This window comes from Bufo bufo, chromosome 1 (assembly GCF_905171765.1).
Source record: "Bufo bufo chromosome 1, aBufBuf1.1, whole genome shotgun sequence".
Taxonomy (NCBI): domain Eukaryota; kingdom Metazoa; phylum Chordata; class Amphibia; order Anura; family Bufonidae; genus Bufo; species Bufo bufo.
This window is the reverse complement of record NC_053389.1, coordinates 392868919-392890505: the sequence shown is the minus strand read 5'-3', so window position 1 is coordinate 392890505 and position 21587 is coordinate 392868919. Positions and strand designations below refer to the sequence as shown.

At 45.7% G+C, this 21587-nt stretch overlaps 1 protein-coding gene across 3 annotated transcripts in view; it reads right to left on the bottom strand.

Moving 5' to 3' along the window:
* Positions 1–21587, bottom strand: part of SHROOM1 (shroom family member 1) — a 146958-nt gene that overhangs the window by 62930 nt on the left and 62441 nt on the right. The window lies entirely within an intron of this gene.

The following is a 21587-nucleotide window of genomic DNA, read 5'->3' as shown; positions in this document are numbered from 1 at the left end:
CCAGTTAAAGGGGTTGTCTGCTTTTTACTATTGATGACTAGGGCTGAGCAAACTTTGTGTTTCAAGTTCGGCATACAAGGTTAGGGTTCAGGTGTCACGGTCCCTCCCGTAGCAGAGTTTAGAAGAGCTGAGAGACTGGCTGCATGTGAGGTTATCGGACAGCCTCTCCGTTTTCACGTGTTGCAGTGTTGTTGTTGGTAATGACCACACCTCTTGTATCAGATGTAGCTCCTCTGTTTAGTCTGAACTCACACTTCATATCATGCAGTTGATATTCTCTGCCTGGAGTTGGAAGAGCTGGTGTGTTGCCCTCTTCTGAGTTCCTGCTCATCCATTTTTTATTGCAGATAAGTGTTCTTCCCTTTGTATTCTGTTGTTCCCATTTGCTCGTTGTTTACTAGGCCTCAGGGAGACGTTGGTTCGTTCATCTAGGAAGGAACCAGTAGTCTCAGACCCTGTCACTACTCCTAGGGATATTCAGGTTTACCAGGGCCTAGGTTTCTGGTGTATGAATATTCCCACCTTCAGGGTCTATTCATACTGACAGGAGTCAGGGCAAGGTTTAGGGTTTCCATAGGTGGTGACCGTCTCCCTTTCCCTAGCCTTGAGGCCTAGTTCCTTGTCTTTTTCCTTCTGATGTCATTCTAGTGTTACCCCCCTCCCCTTACATCGTAACATCGGGTTATCTAAGAATAAGTTATGGTCCGTGCTAGAGGAATCCATAATGGAATTCTTAGATAACCCAGACCTTGCACGCCGAACTTGAAACACAAAGTTTGCACAACTCCTCAGGATAGGTCATCAATATCAGATAAGTGGGGGTCCAACTCCCAGCACCCCTGCCAATCAGCTGTTGAAGAGAAGGCAGTGCTCATACAATTGCTGCCTTCTCTACTCTGTTTACCTGCTTGCCGCAGCAATTGCAGTGGGGAGCAGGTGTAATTACAAGTATAGCATCCCCATTCACTTCTATGGACAGCCCTGTAGTATTCACTTAAACAGATGGAGCCATCCCATCGAAGTTAATGGGGATACCATATTTGTAATTACACCTGCTCACCACTGCAAGACGAGCACTGCCTTCTCTTCAAACAGCTGATCGGCAGAGGAATTGGGAGTCAAACCCCCACCAATCTGATATTGATGACCTATCCTGAGGATAGGTCATCCATGGTAAAATGCAGATAACCCCTTTAATCCCTTAGTGACCCCCCATATGCCTTTTTACGGCAGTCAGAGGCAGTAAGAGGCCTTAGACTGGGCTGCCGCTTTCTCACAGCGACTGATTCTAAGTGCTGCATAGGTCCCCTGTGCAGCGGGGAGCAGGAGCCGTGCTCTTGCTCTAACAGCCCGTACTGGCAGGAGTGCCAATCCAGGCTTTTTACCCTTTACATGCCGTGGGCAATGGTGAGTGGACTCCCTCTGTCTCCCATCGCCGCCCCGCAAATGCGATTGCGGGGAGCCGATGTGTGTAAAGCCTGGCTGGGCCTGGTATAAGTCCCAAGCCAGCTTTGAGTGTGTTCCAGCAGCATTGACTTTAAAATAGGGATAGTGCATTGTATTTTAAAAGCAATCAAACTGTTGTCTGTTATAGCCCCCTTGTGGGACTGTTAAGTGGTAAAAAAAAAGACAGAATTACTAAATTTATTCTAAGTTGTCTTTGGAAAAAACTTTAAAAAAAGCGATACAAAGGCATAATTTACTCCAAAATGATACCAATGAAAACGAAAAGTCATCCCGAAAAAAATCAAGCCCTCACACAACTCTTTAGAAAGAAAAATAAAAGTTATGGGTCTTGGGAAGTGGTGAAGCAAAAATATTTTCTTCCTTTATTTAAAAAAAAGGGTTTTATTACACAAAAGTAGTAAAACATAAAAGAAAAAGAAAAAAAACTATTTGGTATCACATAATCATACTGACCCAGAGAATAAAGATATTATGTTATTTATACTGAAAAATAAACGCTGTAAAATTTATAACGTAAAAACTCAGTGGCAGTATTGCTGTTTTTCCCATCTCCCTCCCAGAAAGAGTTAATAAAAGTTAATCAGAAAGTTACGTATTTCCCAACATGACACCATTAAAAACTACAACTAGTCCCGTAAAAAACAGCCCTCCTATGTGCCGGGCCCCTCACAGGGAATATACTTATCCCACTCTGCTCCTGGTCCCCACACCACTGCTGCTCCCCGGGCGCGGATAACAACATAAGGTGTTGGAGGAAAGCAGCCAATGGCAGGCGGGGACGGGGACGAGCCTCCCTAGCATCGCGGGTGATACTAGAGAGGCTCGTCCCCACCTGCCACTGGCTCCTCCTCCCCCGACATCGGATGTTTTCATCCGTGTACAGGGAGAAGCAGCAACGGCAATGCAGGGACGCGGAACGGGGTAAGTATATTTCGTTTGAGGGGCCCGGCACATGGGAAGGGGGGGCTGTTTATGATATTGGATAACCCCATTAAGGTCCACTTACAAGAGAAAACTGAGCAGGCATTTATCAGGAACAAACTGTTCCTTCCTGATATTTGTCTGCTCGTCAGAGAAGGTGAGAACTGCATTTACATGCAGCAATCACCTCTGCTGTATCATCACCATAGCGCAGGGATGGCCAACCTGTGGCTCTCCTGCTGTTGCAAAACTACAACTCCCAGCATGCCCAGACTGCCTACAGCTATCAGCCTACAGCAGGGCATGGTGGGAATTTTAGTTTTACAACAGCTGGAGAGCCACAGGTTGGCTATTCCTGCTCATAGAGATACATTATTTCACCAGATCGCTGTTTACACAGGACAATCTGCTACCCAGAAATGAGGACTTTGGTCAGCATCAACAATTCTTTCACCTGAGCATTTCGGTGATCAGCGGCACATTTACATGGGCCACGACTGAGAACGAGGGATAATCATCCAGTGTAAATGGGACTTTATTGTGGTTTGATGTTTTTTAATCCATGCAGTCAACAAGAAGAGGGAGTACACGTGCAAACAGGGGAATAGTTCAGGTCTCAATAGGACTTCTTACCAGTAATTAAAAGAGAAGTAAAAAGGAATGTATTTGTTTCTGGTAAACACAGACTGGGAAGTACAAAGTAAGATCTTAGCAATACAAGCACGGCTATTCATGGCAAAGTAGCCCTGACTGGATCCTGATAGCTTTTATTATTACTTCAGATAACACGTATGATAACTAGGCAAATTCCCTAATTCAGACCAAGGCAGTTTTGTCCGCTTATCTCCAAACAGATCAAGAGCTTCCAGTAGGTAGAGGTCAAACCTGTGGTGTGGAATTTGACAAAGTAAATCCCTTAGAGGAAATTTGTCACCAAAACTTTTTTCTACCAGTTAAAACCAGATAGTGACGCATATTGTTTTTTTCTAATCTATTTTAATTTTCAGATTGACGATTTTTTTATTCTATTTCCTGAACATAATTATGGGGGTGGCCATCTTGCCTGACCTGTTCTTAATAGTGTTTACACAGCATTCAAAAAAAATTCTTTACGGCAACCCCATGGGCCACAGACACAATGGTCTGGAGGGGACCTCACTGACTTCTATAGGAGAGTTTTCTAGGAATGTCCTGTGACCTGTGCAGAGGTCATCGTACAAGGAAAGAATAGATAAGCTCTGACAGTCACCTATTGTGAATGGTGGATACTGTCTTAGGCAGAGTTCACATGTGCGGTTTGAACTCTGGCAGTCTGGAACAGAGGAACAGCCTACTGGAATTCACTGTATCCAGCATACATGCCGGCTTTCGGCCAGACAAAGTATTACATGTGTAACCCCCAGAGTGGCATTAACACCTTTTTGCACCTCCCACTATCTCCTATGGCTGATCCTGTGTCACAATGTGTGTTTATGGTTAGAGATGTCCCGAACTATTCACCAACGAACAGTTCCCGGCGAACATCGCTTGTTCGTGTTCGCCACGGCGGGCGAACATATGCGATGTTCGGTCTGCCCCCTATTTGTCATAATTGAGCAAACTTTGACCCTGTACCTCACAGTCAGCAGACACATTCCAGCCAATCAGTAGCATACCCTCCCTCCCAGAACCTCCCACCTCCTAGCAAAAAGCAAGGACAGCATCCATCTTAGATTCATTCGGAAGCTGCAGTCTTAGTGAGAGGAGGGACAGTGCAGCTGCTGCTGATTTAATAGGGAAATTGATAGCTAGGCCAGTGTATTCAGTGTCCACTCCAGTCCTGAAAGACTCATCTGATCTGCTGTAAGGATAGCGTCCTGACAGCACCCCAAAAAGCCCTTTTTAGGGCTAGTACATCAGTCTGCTTCTTTTTTTTTTCCTCTGTAATCTAATTGCAGTTGCCTGCCAGCGTGTGTGTCAGGCCCACAGCGTATACTGTGCCCACTTGCCCAGTGCCACCACTCATATCTGGTCTCACAGTAGCTTGCATTAAAAAAAACAAAAAAAACTTTTTTCACTAATATAATTGCAGTTGCCTGCAAGCATGTGTGTCAGGCCTACAGCGTGTACTGTGCCAACTACTGCCAGTGCACAGTGCCACCACTCATATCTGGTGTCACAGTAGCTTGCACGCATAGCACAACTAATCGGAAAAAAAAAATGACAGGCAGAGGCAGGCCACTCCGCAGGGGCCGTCGTGGTCGTGGTGCTGTGATTCCCTTTGGCCCTAGAATAATGCCCAGTGTTCAGAGGCCACGTACCCTGAACTCGAAAAGTTCTGAGGACATAGTTGACTGGCTAACACAGGACACCCAATCTTCTACAGCTTCCGCTCGGAATCTTGACGCACCATCCTTCTCCAGCTCAGCTTCGGGCACCTCTCAAGTTACCACTCACCCACCTGCCGCCACCACCAACACTACCACCACAGCCTCTTCACTTGATCTGTCAGAGGAGTTATTTACACATCAGTTGGAAGAAATGAGTGATGCGCAACCATTATTGCTAGAGGATGTAGATAACAGGGATATGTCTCAGTCAGGCAGCATTACACACATGGACGTACGGTGTGATGGTGATGATGTTGTACCCGCTGCTGCTTCCTTTGCTGAGTTGTCAGATACAAGTGAAGCGGTTGATGATGACGACGATGTATCCGTGGAGGTCACGTGGGTGCCCGCTCAAAGAGAAGAAGAACAGGGGGAAAGTTCAGATGGGGAGACAGAGAGGAGGAGGAGACTAGTTGGAAGCAGGGGGAGGTCGTCGCAAGGAGCTAGTGGCACAGTCAGACAGCATGCATCGGCACCCGGGGTCAGCCAGACAGCACGCCAATCAACGCATGCTGTTGCCACCACCAGAATGCAGTCATTGCAAAGCTCAGCAGTGTGGCATTTTTTTTGTGTGTCTGCCTCTGATAACAGCGATGTCTTTTGCAACCTGTGCCAAAAGAAACTGAGTCGTGGGAAGTCCAACACCCACCTAGGTACAACTGCTTTGCGAAGGCACATGATCTCACATCACAAACGCCTATGGGATCAACACATGATGACAAGTACAAGCAGCACACAAACTCAAAGCCACCATCCTCCTCCTGGTCCAGCATCTTCAGCCACGTCAACCACTGCTGTCCTCTTTGCCCCCTCTCAACCATCCGCCACTCCGCCTCTCGCCTTGAGCAGTTCCTGCTCATCTGCCCACAGTCAGGTGTCTGTCAAGGAAATGTTTGAGCGTAAGAAGTCAATGTCACAGATTCACCCCCTTGCCCGGCGTCTGACAGCTGGCTTGTCGGAACTCTTAGCCCGCCAGCTTTTACCATACAAGCTGGTGGAGTCTGAGGCCTTCAAAAAAAAGTTAGCTATTGGGACACCGCAGTGGAAGGTACCCGGCTGAAATTTCTTTTCACAAAAGGCAATCCCCAACCTGTACTCTATTGTGGAAAAAGAAGTCATGGCATGTCTGGCACACAGTGTTGGGGCAAGGGTCCATCTGACCACTGATACCTGGTCTGCAAAGCACGGTCAGGGCAGGTATATCACGTACACTGCGCATTGGGTAAACCTGCTGATGGCTGCCAAGCATGGAATGCGTGGCTCTGCAGAGGAGTTGGTGACACTGCCACGACTTGCAAGGAGCCCTACTGCCACCTCCTCTACTCCTCCTACTCCATCCTCTTCGCTAACCTCCTCGGCTGAGTCATCTTCTGCTGCTACGTCTTGCTCCACATCAACTGCACCCCCCCAGCTCCCCAGGGGCTATTCCACATCCCGGATACGACAGCGTCACGCCGTCTTGGGGTTGACATGCCTGAAAGCAGAGAGTCACACCGGACCAGCACTCCTGTCCGCCCTTAACGCACAGGTGGATCAGTGGCTGACTCCGACCCAACTGGAGATCGGCAAAGTGGTGTGTGACAACAGAAGCAATTTGTTGGCGGCATTGAATTTGGGCAAGTTGACACATGTGCCGTGCATGACACATGTGTTGAATCTGATCGTACAACGCTTTGTGCATAAGTACCCAGGCTTACAGGATGTCCTCAAGCATGCCAGGAAGGTGTGTGGCCATTTCAGGCGTTCCTACACGGCCATGGCGCACTTTTCAGATATTCAGCGGCGAAACAACATGCCAGTGACGCGCTTGATTTGCGACAGCCCGACATGTTGGAATTCAACACTCCTAATGTTCGACCGCCTGCTCCAACAAGAAAAAGCCGTCAACTAGTATTTGTATGACCGGGGTGCGAGGACAGCCTCTGCGGAGCTGGGAATTTTTTTGCCACGTTACTGGACGCTCATGCGCAATGCCTGTAGGCTCATGCGTCCTTTTGAAGAGGTGACAAACCTAGTCAGTCGCACCGAAGGCACCATCAGCGACATCATCCCATTTGTTTTCTTCCTGGAGCGTGCCCTGCGAAGAGTGCTGGATCAGGCCGTAGCTGAGTGTGAAGTGGAAGAGTTGTGGTCACCATCACCACCAGAAACAGCCTTATCAGTATCGCTTGCTGGACCTGCGGCAACGCTGGAAGAGGAGTCAGAGGAGGAATGTGGCTTTGAGGAGGAGGAAGACCAACCACAGCAGGCATCCCAGGGTGCTCGTTGTCGCCTATCTGGTACCCGTGGTGTTGTACGTGGCTGGGGGGAAGAACAGACCTTCAGTGAGATCAGTAAGGACGAGGAACGGGACATGAGTAGCTCTGCATCCAACCTTGTGCAAATGGGGTCTTTCATGCTGTCGTGCCTGTTGAGGGACCCTCGTATAAAAAGGCTGAAGGAGAACGACCTGTACTGGGTGGCCACGCTACTAGACCCCCGGTATAAGCAGAAAGTGCCTGAAATGTTACAGAATTACCAGAAGTCGGAAAGGATACAGCAGTTCCAAAACAAGTTAAGAAGTATGCTTTACACAGCGTATAAGGGTGATGTCACAGCACAACGGGAATCTAACAGGGGAAGAGGTTAAAGTAATCCTCCTCCTAACACGACCACGCCGGCAAGGACAGGACGCTTTACAGACGTGTTGTTGATGGAGGACATGCAGAGCTTTTTAAGTCCTACGCATCGCCACAGCCCTTCTAGGTCCACCCTCAGAAAACGACTCGACCGACAGGTAGCAGACTACCTCGCCTTAACTGCAGATATCGACATTCTGAGGAGCGATGAACCCCTTGACTACTGGGTGTGCAGGCTTGACCTGTGGCCTGAGCTATCCCAATTTGCGATAGAACTTCTGGCCTGCCCCGCTTTAAGTGTCCTGTCAGAAAGGACCTTCAGTGCAGCAGGAGGTATTGTCACTGAGAAGAGAAGTCGCCTAGGTCAAAAAAGTCTAGATTACCTTACCTTTATTAAGATGAATGAGGCATGGATCCCGAAGGGACTGACAGTGGGCGATACATTTGACAAAAAAAGGCCTTATTAGATGAGATGCCTTGGGCTAAAAATGGTCCAAACGCTGCTGTATTTAATCTCTGCATGCCTGGATGACTTGCGTGACTTGTCCGCCACCAACTAGGGTTCAAGCCGCAATGTTTTAGTGCACTTTCTGCCTGGAAAACATACATTTTTCAATACCTAATTTTTCAGGCATGTGTACTGCCTAATTTTTCTGGCCTCTGGTGCTGCACTGTGGCTGCAAAAGCAAAACAAAAAAAAAGGCACATACATGTGTCGATTCCCCTTCGTGATCGTTACCTTGTTGTGGTGAAGGGGCTTGCATATCACAATGAAGCGATCGCCTCTATGAGTGTGTTGGCAATGGCAATGTTGGCACACCCCAGATGATAAGGTCGTTGCTTCATTGTGAACAGACCAAAAGCGATCGGCTGGATAATTTTGCATAGAAAAAACATTAATTTTCTTTGTGATCATCTAAGGTGATCATTAAAGCCTACTAAGCCAACAATGGGCCCACACTGCAGAATCATTGTTTTCTGGGTCACTTAACTGTCACTGAACTACCTCAGCACGACCATAGGCTTTGAAAAACCACCATCGCCTGCAATCTCCCAAACGTGCGCACGAGCACAGTCATCACTACACCAAGATTGACGCATATAGGAATAAAATTTATGTCATGAGTGTGTCAACTATTGACAATTCTTTGCGGTTGTCTAAAATCTATTCGATACACGTCCCCTGATAGGGGACGTAACAGGGATTAACCTGATAGGAATAGTACTACTTAACATACCACTCATATCTGGTAGCACAGTACATTGCACGGCGCACGCGCAGTGCCCCAAATTGGAAATAGGAGGACCGACCAAGCATCTTTTTCCATCTCCCGGTTCCTAAAATCTATTCCATATACCGGCCCCTGATGGGGGGACAAAATAGAGATTAAACTGTTAAGAACATATTTTTTTTAATTAAAAAAAAAAAAAAAGAGGGCAGCCTCTGTGGAGCTGGGTATTTTTTGGCCGCGTTACTGAACGCTCATGCACAATGGCTGTAGGCCCAGGCATCCTTTTGCGGAGGTGACAAACCTGGTCAGTCAAACCCAAGGCAACATCATCGACCTCATCCCATATGCATTTTTTCTGGAGCGTGCCCTGCGAAGAGTGTGGGATCAGGCCGTAGATGAGCATGAAGAGGAAGAGTTGTGGTCACCATCACCACCAGAAGCAGCCTGGCCGTCGTCGATTGCTGGACCTGCGGCAATGCAGAGAGAGGAGTCTGAAGAAGAGGAGTCAGAGGAGGAAGGTGGCTTTGAGGAGGTGGAAGGCCGTTCGTGAACTGAAAATTTTATGTTCGCGACATCTCTATTTATGGTCAGATCCTGCACAAAGTGTACTTACATTTTCTTGTAAATGTTATGTTCATGCAATGTACCTATTTCAACAGCAGATGGCAACACCTATGGCAGAGCTAGTTTATATAGAACAGAACTTGTCTTTCCCCATTCTAGCCCTCTCTAGAGGAGGAGTTCAATGTTAGTGAAGGTCAGAGTAGCTTTCCCCTGTAAGGGGAAGCAGCAGGGCCTCGTCCCTGCTGGACGAGCCTGTAGAAGTTAGTTTCAGAGCAGCCCCTGCAAGAGGAAGGCTCTGTTCCAGCCAGCAGAGCCTGTCTGCTCTCTTGGGCCCAGAAGCCAAAGCTGAATGCCTCTAAAGCCAGGAAGGAAGATTCCCTGGATGAAGACAAAGATAAATAGAAAGATACAGATCAAGATAAAGACAGAGTCAGACTACAGAAAGAGTAATTGCAGCTTACAGCAGAAAGGAAAAGTTTCTATTTAATTCAGTCAGCACGGCAGAGCTAGAGAAAGTGACAGATGTAGCAGAGCCGAATGGGTTTGCCTGCTAGAATTAATGCCAAAACCTGCTGATAACCAAGATAAAGTTGGAAGATTGTTCCCTGATCCAAGTTCATTCAAGTAAAGCTGTTTCAACTTCAATACACGTCTGGACTCAATTTATTCTACCAATCCCTCAACTGTTCACCCCTTTCGCACTGCTTTGGAAGACTACGCTTGGGGTTCCAGGATATCCAGTTAGGAGTACAGTGACAAGTGCACAGCCGCACCCAGAGGGACATTTTAGGCCACCTTCATACCACTCTGGCATTCATAGGGGAACTTCCCTGCTGAAATATAACTGGCGTCACGACAAAACCTCTCTTAACATCTTAAAAGGACCCCCTAGTTGGCCCGTTGCACATGCAGGTTTTTGTTGTTGTTTTGTTTTGATCTCTGCCAGATCCCATAACAGTGAATGGGAATCTGGTGATGCACAATGGTATCTGGCTATGCCGGATACCAGGGGCAGATTAAGTGCATGATAGGCCCGGGGCTGTCTACCTAACTTGGGCCCCTCCCTCCATTTTAGTTTAGTTTTTTTCTTTTTGTATGAAGAGGCTGCGGTGCTTCATGAGCGCCACAGTCTCTTCCTAGGCCATATGACATTTTCAGACTAAAAAAAATACCCCAAATTGGGTCCTAAACTGAAACATTTTGTCGCCAAATTTAAAATACATATGATTATAATAAAAAAGACATGGAGGAGAATACAGCACTACATACCTCTTACATCCAGTGACATCTCCTGTCATGTAGACCTTCTCTTTCCTCTTCTCCTCCATTTGACCTAGACCACCATGGCAAATTCTTTCAGCCACATCTCGTCTCTACAGTTTGTAACACAGACACTTTAGATTTCTCAATTTTTCCATCAACCTCCCCATCCTGGTGTCCCCACAGTGTCATCCTGCTGCCACTCCCAATACTGTGCCCGTTGTGCTCCCCAATGCCCCAGGTACTATACTGCTGAAAAAATAGTGACCCTAATAGACATAATTGGAGTCATTTATCAAACTGGTGTAAAGTAGAACTGGATTTTCAAAAGAGCTGTCAAAAATGAATGGTGGAACCTAATTGGCTGCTATGGGCAACTAAGCCAGGTCTGCTTTACACCAGTTTGATAAATTACCCCAAATGGCCCTATAGTGTCCACAGCAGCTATAATGTCCCCTAGAGTGCCCCGAGTAATAATAACACCCTCTATTGTGCTCCGGGCAATAATCCCTGTATAGTGTCCCCAAAATTAATAGAATTGCCCCTACAGTGCCTCCTCAATAGCAACACCCCCATATAGTCATTTCCACCACACTGCCCCCACATAGTAATCCCCTGTAGTAATTTGCCCCCACACAGTAATTTCCCCTACATAGTAATTTGCCCCACACTGCCCCAACATAGTAATTTCCACCACACTGCCCCCACATAGTAATTTCCACCACACTGCCCAATATAGTAATTTTCCCCCACTGTCCCCACATAGTAATTTCTCCCACACTGCCCCATATAGAAATTTGCCCACACATAGCAATTTCCCCCACACTACCCACACATAGAAATTTGCCCACACATAGCAATTTCCCCCACACTACCCACACATAGTAATTTCCCCCACACTGCATCCACATAGTAATTTGCCCCCACACTGCCCCATATAGTAATTTGCCCCCACATAGTAGTTCCTCCCATAGTAATTTGGCCCCACACAGCCCCCACATTCCCCCCCGATGTACTCGAAGTCTCTTCACTAATATGTCCTCCTGTGTGTTCCCCCCACATGTCCCCCAAAGAAGGCACATGAAATTAAAAAAATTAAAAATTAAAAAAAATTAAAAGCTAAATACTCACCTATGTCCAGGGCCAGGCGCTTGCTCGCAAAGGGAGGCGGGATGAGGCAGGCGTGCACACGTCACAGTGCTGCGTCCCGGCAAAGGCATGCGATGACATCATCACGCCCACCTGCGCCAGGATTCCACTACCGCATAGGTCTCAGGCCTACTAGGACTGAAGCCTATGGCAGTGATCGGCGACCGGACAGAGAACTATGCGCTCCCGTGCCCCGCCGCAGTATGTGGGTGTTCGGGTCGGCGTTGGGCCCCCCAGTGGTGCTGGGCCCGGGGCTGCCGACCTAAACGTCCCTATTGTAATCCGCCACTGCCGGATACGGTGAACTCCGTCAGTCTGTTCCTCAGCCAGAACAGACTGCCGGAGTTCAAAGAGCATAAGTACACCCAGCCTTTTTTGTCATTCTAAGGCTACTTTCACACTGGCGTTTCTGGGTCCGCCTGTGAGATCCGTTTCAGGGCTCTCACAAGCGGCCCAAAACGGATCAGTTTAGCCCCAATGCATTCTGAATGGATAAGGATCCGTTCAGAATGCATCAGTTTGCCTCCGTTCAGCCTCCATTCCGCTCTGGATGCAGACACCAAAACAGCAGCGTTTTGATGTCCGCCTGACGATGCGGAGCCAAACGGATCCGTCCTGACTTACAATGTAAGTCAATGGGGACGGATCCGTTTTCACTGACACAATATGGTGCAATTGTAAACTGATCCGTCCCCCATTGACTTTCAGTGTAAGTCAAAACGGATCCGTTTGCATTATCATGAACAAAAAATATATAAACTTTTTTTTGTTTTTTTTGTTCATGGTAATGCAAACGGATCCGTTCTGAACAGTTACAAGCATTTGCATTATAGGTGCGGATCCGTCTGTGCAGATACCAGACGGATCCGCACCTAATGCAGGTGTGAAAGTAGCCTAACCCTGTCTGTAATGATATCACGAGTACAGGTGATAATAATCAGGTAACTGCAGTAAAGTAATCTGCACAGAACAAGAAGTGGCGCCTATTTTTAGGGTTAGTGGCCAGTGTGAAAAAAGCAGGATTTTATGTTTTTGGTTTAAATATAGATATCGACATGGAAAATTAAAAATATCATCAAAAATTCTTTACAAATATGTTAAACAAATATGTAGCCTTTAAAAATCAGCCCAATTTGGGACATCAGGTCGAAGTGATGCATTTCCAAAACGGTTTGAGGTCTAGTTTTCTGCGGGACGAGTTGAGGTACATATGCTGTAATTTATTGTAATATTTTTGTTTCTTTTTATTGGTTTAGGAAAATGGGAAAAAACATGATTGTTTCTTTTCTTCATGTCACGCATGATGTGGTTTAAATAATTTTTTTGTTACTTTTTCATATATTTTATGCTTATTTTTATGTGGGAGGAATGGCTTTTTCTCATTTCCTCAAACTTTATTTAACTTAACTGGAACTTTTTTTTTTTATGTCCCTCTGGGGGACTAGAAGCCACATTGCTTACATAATGCTTTGAAATACTTTAGCATGGCCTGATAGACAGATGCCCATGGCAAAACTGGAGGTCATACTCAAGCCCCCCGGCTTCCATAGAAGAACATTGGCCCCCTCACCTTGTGTTTCTGAGGTGGCTAACAATCCTAAAAATATGAAGCGGTAAAAAAGGGTTTTATGATACTTTTCTACTGATGATCTATCCTCTGAGGCCCCCATTGATCAGCTGTCTGAGAAGTCACCAGTGCTCGCGCCGCTGCCTTTTCTCTGCTCTCCAAGCACAGTGCTAATCATTTGATAGTGGCTGTGCCTGGTATCGCAGCTCAGCCCCATTCACTTAAATGGGGCTAAGCTGCGCCTAGGCAAGGGATCAGTAACCTCAGCACTCCAGCTGTTCTGAAACTATGGCTCCCAGAATCCTCCTTTCACTTTTATGGGAGTTACAAGAACAGCCAAGCAAGTGTGCATGCTTTGAGTTGTAGTTTCACAGCAGTTGCTGAAGGTTGCTGACCCCTGGCCTAGGCAATGTCACCAATTAACATGGTGTCAAATGGCCTAGAATAGGCTGAGAGAAGGTAGCGGCGTTACTGCATGTGCCGCTGCCTTCTCAAACAGCTGATCGGCGGGGGTCTGGGTGTCTGACTCCCATGATCAGATACTGATGACCTATCCAGAGGATAGGTCATCAGTAGTAAAGTCTCAGAAAACCACCTTAACGGACCTGCTTGCTTATGCAAGATGGGGAATCAGCTCTCCTTGTCTTTTTATATCCTAAAAAAGTGGCATGTCTATTAGGACATGAAACGGAAATTTGGTGACAGGAATCGGTTAAGGAGAACTGTTTACCATGAAATGCAGTGTGATCTTCTGGCCACATGTTATAGAGCAGAAGGAGCGGAGCAGAAGGATGTATAGACGTAGCCAGCATTATTTTGACTGGCTTAACATATTAACGCAACAAAGACACATTACATTAATACATTGTGTTAAAGGGACAATCCTGGCGCAACTGGTGTCAAAAGAGCGCTGGCTAGTGGCTACATCTATAGTGTTTTGGGAAAAACTTTCAAATTTATACATTTAAGTCTGTTTTCTGAATTCAGTTATACACAGGGACTTCTTATCAGTGACTGACAGCCATCTCTGTATACACACAAAGAAAATGCTACTCACTGACAATGGTCGAATAGTCTGTCTTCAATTCAGAATGAGCATAGATTTAAAAAGGACCTTTCACCTCTCCTTTCATGTTAGTTTTAGCAGCTAATTGATAAATTTAGATGGGTGTTACTAGGGGTTGGGGGTATGTCCCTGCACAGTCTGACACTAAGCAATCAGTGCTGTCAGTGTCGGACTGTGCAGGGTCACCCCCACAAACACACTGGTAATACCCATCTGGACTATCTTTTCATTCATTCACTTCTAGCAGGAATAACGCATGGCACTTTATAGAGTCATAAGAACAGATGCTCCAGAGGCCCGTCTCATTTGTCATTTTCTACACCTGTTTTAGGTGTAGAAAATTATCGAAATCTACACTAGCAAGGTAGCTGCCGTAGATTTATGCCTGTGGTGGATGCACCTAAGTTATGTAGAGGCTATGCGCATTAAGGTGTATTAAAGACTAGTGTCTAAAGCGCTAGTCTTAATAAATGACCCCATATGTGCTCTTCACCTCAGGCTTCCAGCTTCAAAAAAATCTAAAACCTAAAAAGATCTCCATGGGATCCCCTGCTTCTGCTACAGCAAGAGAGAAACAAAGACAAGAAAATCTGCATGGCCAGGCGAGGAGTCAGTCAGCAAGGTAGCCTGCGTAAAGCTTTCCAGACCCTGCTGCTGTGGAGGGGAAACAGGTTAAGAGAACCTACACACTTCAGGAACGATTTGGCCATTTGTATCACAGAACCTGCATTCTGCCATGTGAATTGCAGATGTTTTGCTATTACTTCGTCGCCAGCCTGAGATTCTATAGAGAGAGAGACTTTAGCAAGACAGGAAACCAGAGGCCCATTGCTTCTAACATTGCCTAATTCATGAATAGACAGCAGGAAGAGAGCCTGCAGTGTGTTGGAAGCACTACACTCCTATACTGCCTTCAGTAAAGAAGAATGTTTGTTCAACCTTGCCTGGTTTACTGACTCTTGCAACACCACACGCTGTCTATTGCACCATTTCATGCCCTGCCTTGAACCCCCAAACTACCATCAGGCAGGAGTCCTAGCTACAGGGAGGGTGCTCCTCCATTGACTGCACTGACCCTAGGGAGCGACGGCTAGTACACCCTGACATATCATCATTAGTGCCCAACTCCCCCCCCCCCCCCCCCCCCCCCAGCGGCTTGCTGCACATGGCTTATTACAAGCCACAGCCCTGATAACTGTATTGTAATCAGTCTTGCCCTTTACATGACCAGGACAGATATCTATCCATTGCAAGTAAACAATAAAAGTTCCTGTTGATCACATCCTCCCTGATCCCAAGCTGCTTCGTGTTAAAGGCTTATTCCTATCTGAATGATGGCGTAAGGTACAGTAAGGCTACTTTCACACTAGCGTTTTTAATTCCGCTATTGAGTACCGTCATAGGATCTTAATAACGGATGAAAACGCTTCAGTTTTGTCCCCATTCATTGTCAATGGGGACAAAACTGAACTGAACGAAATGGAATGCACCAAAATGCATTCCGTTATGCTTGGTTGCGTTCTCATAACGCTACAAGCAGCGGGTTTTTTTTTGTCCGCAATGTGGTGCGGAGCAAGACGGATCCATCCTGACACACAATGTAAGTCAATGGGGATGGATCCGTTTTCTCTGACACAATAGAAAACGGATCCGCCCCCCATTGACTTTCAATGGTGTTCATGACGGGTCCGTCATGGCTATAGAAGACATAATACAACCGGATCTGTTTATGACGGATACATGCGGTTGTATTATTGTAACGGAAGCGTTTTTGCAGATCCATGACAGATACGCAAAAAACGCTAGTGAAAATGGCCTCTAACCCCCAACAATCCTAGTGCTGTGGCCCCTTCATTGTTTTCTCTGCACAACAGTAAAGAAACCCCACAACGAGAACAGTAACATGTATGCATATTTAGTTCACATTTAGTTAGTTTACATTTATTCATACCAACTCTCCCGTAATGTCCTGGAGACTCTAGAAAGAGTCTCACCTCTCCCTCTCCCTGTTCCTGCACTTCTGCCCGCTATGGACGATACATGAACCCTTTTGCTTTTACATATAGAAGATGCATTGCCCTACCTGCTGTTCCCCCTGAGGTCTGTATACAGGGTGGCTATATCTTGAGTTCCGTCTAAAGCAGGGGTGCACAACCTTTTTTGGTCTGGGGCAGCATTGTCACTTGGCTCTATTTCGAGGGGCCGCAAAAAAATAAAAATGTTCAGCTCTTGTTGACATCAGCCTATTACACAGGCCAATGCAAAGTGACTGGTAAGGAATGATCACTATCACAGTCATTCCTCCTTCATTTAGTTATATTGATTATAGGCAGCACATTCCTGATTACACGGTGAGATGTGCTGACGATAATCGTACATCGTTTATCCTGATAAAATATGCAAATCAGCCGACAAACCAGTGATTGCTCATTTATCACCTGATTAGTGGCACGATTATACAGGCCAGATATAAGATATGAGCATTCCTAAGAACACTTGTTCCGAATATCGTGCAGTTTAATAGGGGCTTAAAAGGGATTTCCTGGTAAAAAGGATTTTTTAACAAGTTCCTGCAGCATGGCCCTGAAATCGAAGAGTTATACTTACCTGCTCCCTGCGCCCGCTGTTTACATCTGGCTGGCTGTGGGCATAGTCACATGCACTTCTACAGCCAGTGTCAGACTGGGGTACCTAGGGCCCACCAGTGTAACTGATTCTGGGGGCCCACCTTAGGGCTCCTGCACACAAACTTATTTTCTTTCCTTGTCCGTACCATTTTTTTGTGTGTGGCCTGTATGTGAAACCATTCACTTCAATGGGGCCGCAAAAAACGGTACATGACTCCATGTGCATTCCGTGTCTGTATGTCCGCATGGCCGTTAAGCAAAATTATAGAACATGTCCTATTATTGTCGGTATTACAGACAAGGATAAGACTGTTCTATTAGAGGCCGGCTATTCTGTTCCGCATAATGTGGAATGCACACACTCAGTATCCATGTTTTGCTGATCCACAATTTGCGGACTGCAAAACATCCAACAATCATGTTCATGAGCCCTTACAGTGATAACAGACATATTAAAGATGAAGTATAATGGCAGACACTCTCAGCAAAATGCACAAACATACATGTGGCAGAATTTAGGCTGCTTTCACACTTGCAGTAACAGGGTCCGGCAGGATGTTCCGGCGGGGGAACAGCCTCCCGCATCCGTGCTAACGCTAGCCCACCGTGCCCCCGGAAGTCCGCTGTAGTTTTTGTCCGGCTGGCTCTCGGCATGTTTGCCGTGCTGCAGCCACATCCTCCTGCCCGCCCCCATTATAGTGATAGGGGCCGAAGCGGACTGTAATAGCCTGCCGGACCCTGCTACCGCAAGTGTGAAAGTAACCTTAGGCTACTTTCACACTAGCGTTTTTGCTGGATTATCATTTATGGCAGCCCTGATTATCATTTGATTCACCTTTTGGCATGTACACAGTCAGTGTACATGCAAAATATGTTGTCCCCTCCATCCATCTGATTGTCAGCTAGCAAGGGAGAAAGTCCCAGGGGTCCAGGCTTTAACCACCTCAGCCCCCAGTGCTTAAACACCCTGAAAGACCAGGCCACTTTTTACACTTCTGACCTACACTACTTTCACCGTTTATTGCTCGGTCATGCAACTTACCACCCAAAAGGAATTTTACCTCCTTCTCTTCTCACTAATAGAGCTTTCATTTGGTGGTATTTCATTGCTGCTGACATTTTTACTTTTTTTGTTATTAATCGAAATTTAACGATTTTTTTGCAAAAAAATGACATTTTTCACTTTCAGTTGTAAAATTTTGCAAAAAAAACGACATCCATATAGAAATTTTGCTCTAAATTTATAGTTCTACATGTCTTTGATAAAAAAAAAATGTTTGGGTAGAAAAAAAATGGTTTGGGTAAAAGTTATAGCGTTTACAAACTATGGTACAAAAATGTGAATTTCCGCTTTTTGAAGCAGCTCTGACTTTCTGAGCACCTGTCATGTTTCCTGAGGTTCTACAATGCCCAGACAGTACAAACACCCCACAAATGACCCCATTTCTGAAAGTACACACCCTAAGGTATTCGCTGATGGGCATAGTGAGTTCATAGAACTTTTTATTTTTTGTCACAAGTTAGCGGAAAATGATGATTTTTTTTTTATTTTTATTTTTTTCTTACAAAGTCTCATATTCCACTAACTTGTGACAAAAAATAAAAACTTCCATGAACTCACTATGCCCATCAGCGAATACCTTGGGGTCTCTTCTTTCCAAAATGGGGTCACTTGTGGGGTAGTTATACTGCCCTGGCATTCTAGGGGCCCAAATGTGTGGTAAGGAGTTTGAAATCAAATTCAGTAAAAAATGACCTGTGAAATCCGAAAGGTGCTCTTTGGAATATGGGCCCCTTTGCCCACCTAGGCTGCAAAAAAGTGTCACACATCTGGTATTGCCGTACTCAGGAGAAGTTGAGGAATGTGTTTTGGGGTGTCTTTTTACATATACCCATGCTGGGTGAGATAAATATCTTGGTCAAATGACAACTTTGTATAAAAAAATGGGAAAAGTTGTCTTTTGCCAAGATATTTCTCTCACCCAGCATGGGTATATATAAAATGACACCCCAAAACACATTCCCCACCTTCTCCTGAGTACGGAGATACCAGATGTGTGACACTTTTTTGCAGCCTAGGTGGGCAAAGGGGCCCATATTCCAAAGAGCACCTTTCGGATTTCACTCGTCATTTTTTACTGAATTTGATTTCAAACTCCTTACCACACATTTGGGCCCCTAGAATGCCAGGGCAGTATAACTACCCCACAAGTGACCCCATTTTGGAAAGAAGACACCCCAAGGTATTCCGTGAGGGGCATGGCGAGTTCCTAGAATTTTTTATTTTTTGTCACAAGTTAGTGGAAAATGATGATTTTTTTTTTTTTTTTTTTTTTCATACAAAGTCTCATATTCCACTAACTTGTGACAAAAAATAAAAACTTCCATGAACTCACTATGCCCATCAGCGAATACCTTGGGGTCTCTTCTTTCCAAAATGGGGTCACTTGTGGGGTAGTTATACTGCCCTGGCATTTTAGGGGCCCAAATGTGTGGTAAGGAGTTTGAAATCAAATTCTGTAAAAATTGACCTGTGAAATCCGAAAGGTGCTCTTTGGAATATGGGCCCCTTTGCCCACCTAGGCTGCAAAAAAGTGTCACACATCTGGTATCTCTGTATTCAGGAGAAGTTGAGGAATGTGTTTTGGGGTGTCTTTTTACATATACCCATGCTGGGTGAGATAAATATCTTGGTCAAATGCCAACTTTGTATAAAAAAATGGGAAAAGTTGTCGTTTGCCAAGATATTTCTCTCACCCAGCATGGGTATATGTAAAATGACACCCCAAAACACATTCCCCACCTTCTCCTGAGTACGGCAATACCAGATGTGTGACACTTTTTTGCAGCCTAGGTGGGCAAAGGGGCCCATATTCCAAAGAGCACCTTTCGGATTTCACAGGTCATTTTTTACAGAATTTGATTTCAAACTCCTTACCACACATTTGGGCCCCTAGAATGCCAGGGCAGTATAACTACCCCACAAGTGACCCCATTTTGGAAAGAAGAGACCCCAAGGTATTCGCTGATGGGCATAGTGAGTTCATGGAAGTTTTTATTTTTTGTCACAAGTTAGTGGAATATGAGACTTTGTATAAAAAAAATTAAAAAAAAATAAAAAATCAGCATTTTCCACTAACTTGTGACAAAAAATAAAAAATTCTAGGAACTCGCCATGCCCCTCACGGAATACCTTGGGGTGTCTTCTTTCCAAAATGGGGTCACTTGTGGGGTAGTTATACTGCCCTGGCATTTTCCAGGGGCCCTAATGTGTGTTAAGTAGGTAAATGACCTGTGAAATCCTAAAGGTGCTCTTTGGAATATGGGCCCCTTTGCCCACCTAGGCTGCAAAAAAGTGTCACACATGTGGTATCGCCGTATTCAGGAGAAGTTGGGGAATGTGTTTTGGGGTGTCATTTTACATATACCCTTGCTGGGTGAGAGAAATATCTTGGCAAAAGACAACTTTTCCCATTTTTTTATACAAAGTTGGCATTTGACCAAGATATTTCTCTCACCCAGCATGGGTATATGTAAAATGACACCCCAAAACACATTCCCCAACTTCTCCTGTGTACGGCGATACCATATGTGTGACACTTTTTTGCAGCCTAGATGCGCAAAGGTGCCCAAATTCCTTTTAGGAGGGCATTTTTAGACATTTGGATACCAGACTTCTTCTCACGCTTTGGGGCCCCTAGAATGCCAGGGCAGTATAAATACCCCACATGTGACCCCATTTTGGAAAGAAGACACCCCAAGGTATTCAATGAGGGGCATGGCGAGTTCATAGAAATTTTTTTTTTTTGGCACAAGTTAGCGGAAATTGATATTTTTTATTTTTTTCTCACAAAGTCTCCCGTTCCGCTAACTTGGGACAAAAATTTCAATCTTTCATGGACTCAATATGCCCCTCACGGAATACCTGGGGGTGTCTTCTTTCCGAAATGGGGTCACATGTGGGGTATTTATACTGCCCTGGCATTCTAGGGGCCCTAAAGCGTGAGAAGAAGTCTGGAATATACATGTCTAAAAAATTTTACGCATTTGGATTCCGTGAGGGGTATGGTGAGTTCATGTGAGATTTTATTTTTTGACACAAGTTAGTGGAATATGAGACTTTGTAAGAAAAATAAATAAAAATTCCGCTAACTTGGGCCAAAAAAATGTCTGAATGGAGCCTTACAGAGGGTGATCAATGACAGGGGGGTGATCAATGACAGGGGGGGTGATCAATGACAGGGGGGGTGATCAATGACAGGGGGGTGATCAGGGAGTCTATATGGGGTGATAACCACAGTCATTGATCACGCCCGTGTAAGGCTTCATTCAGACGTCCGTATGCGTTTTGCGGATCCGATCCATCTATCAGTGCATCCGTAAAAATCATGCGGACATCTGAATGGAGCTTTACAGGGGGGTGATCAATGACAGGGGTGTAATCAATGACAGGGGGGTGATCAGGGAGTCTATATGGGGTGATCACCACAGTCATTGATCACGCCCCTGTAAGGCTTCATTCAGACGTCCGGATGCGTTTTGCGGATCCGATCCATCTATCAGTGCATCCGTAAAAATCATGCGGACATCTGAATGGAGCTTTACAGGGGGGTGATCAATGACAGGGGTGTAATCAATGACAGGGGGGTGATCAGGGAGTCTCTATGGGGTAATAACCACAGTCATTGATCACGCCCCTGTAAGGCTTCATTCAGACGTCCGGATGCGTTTTGCGGATCGGATCCAT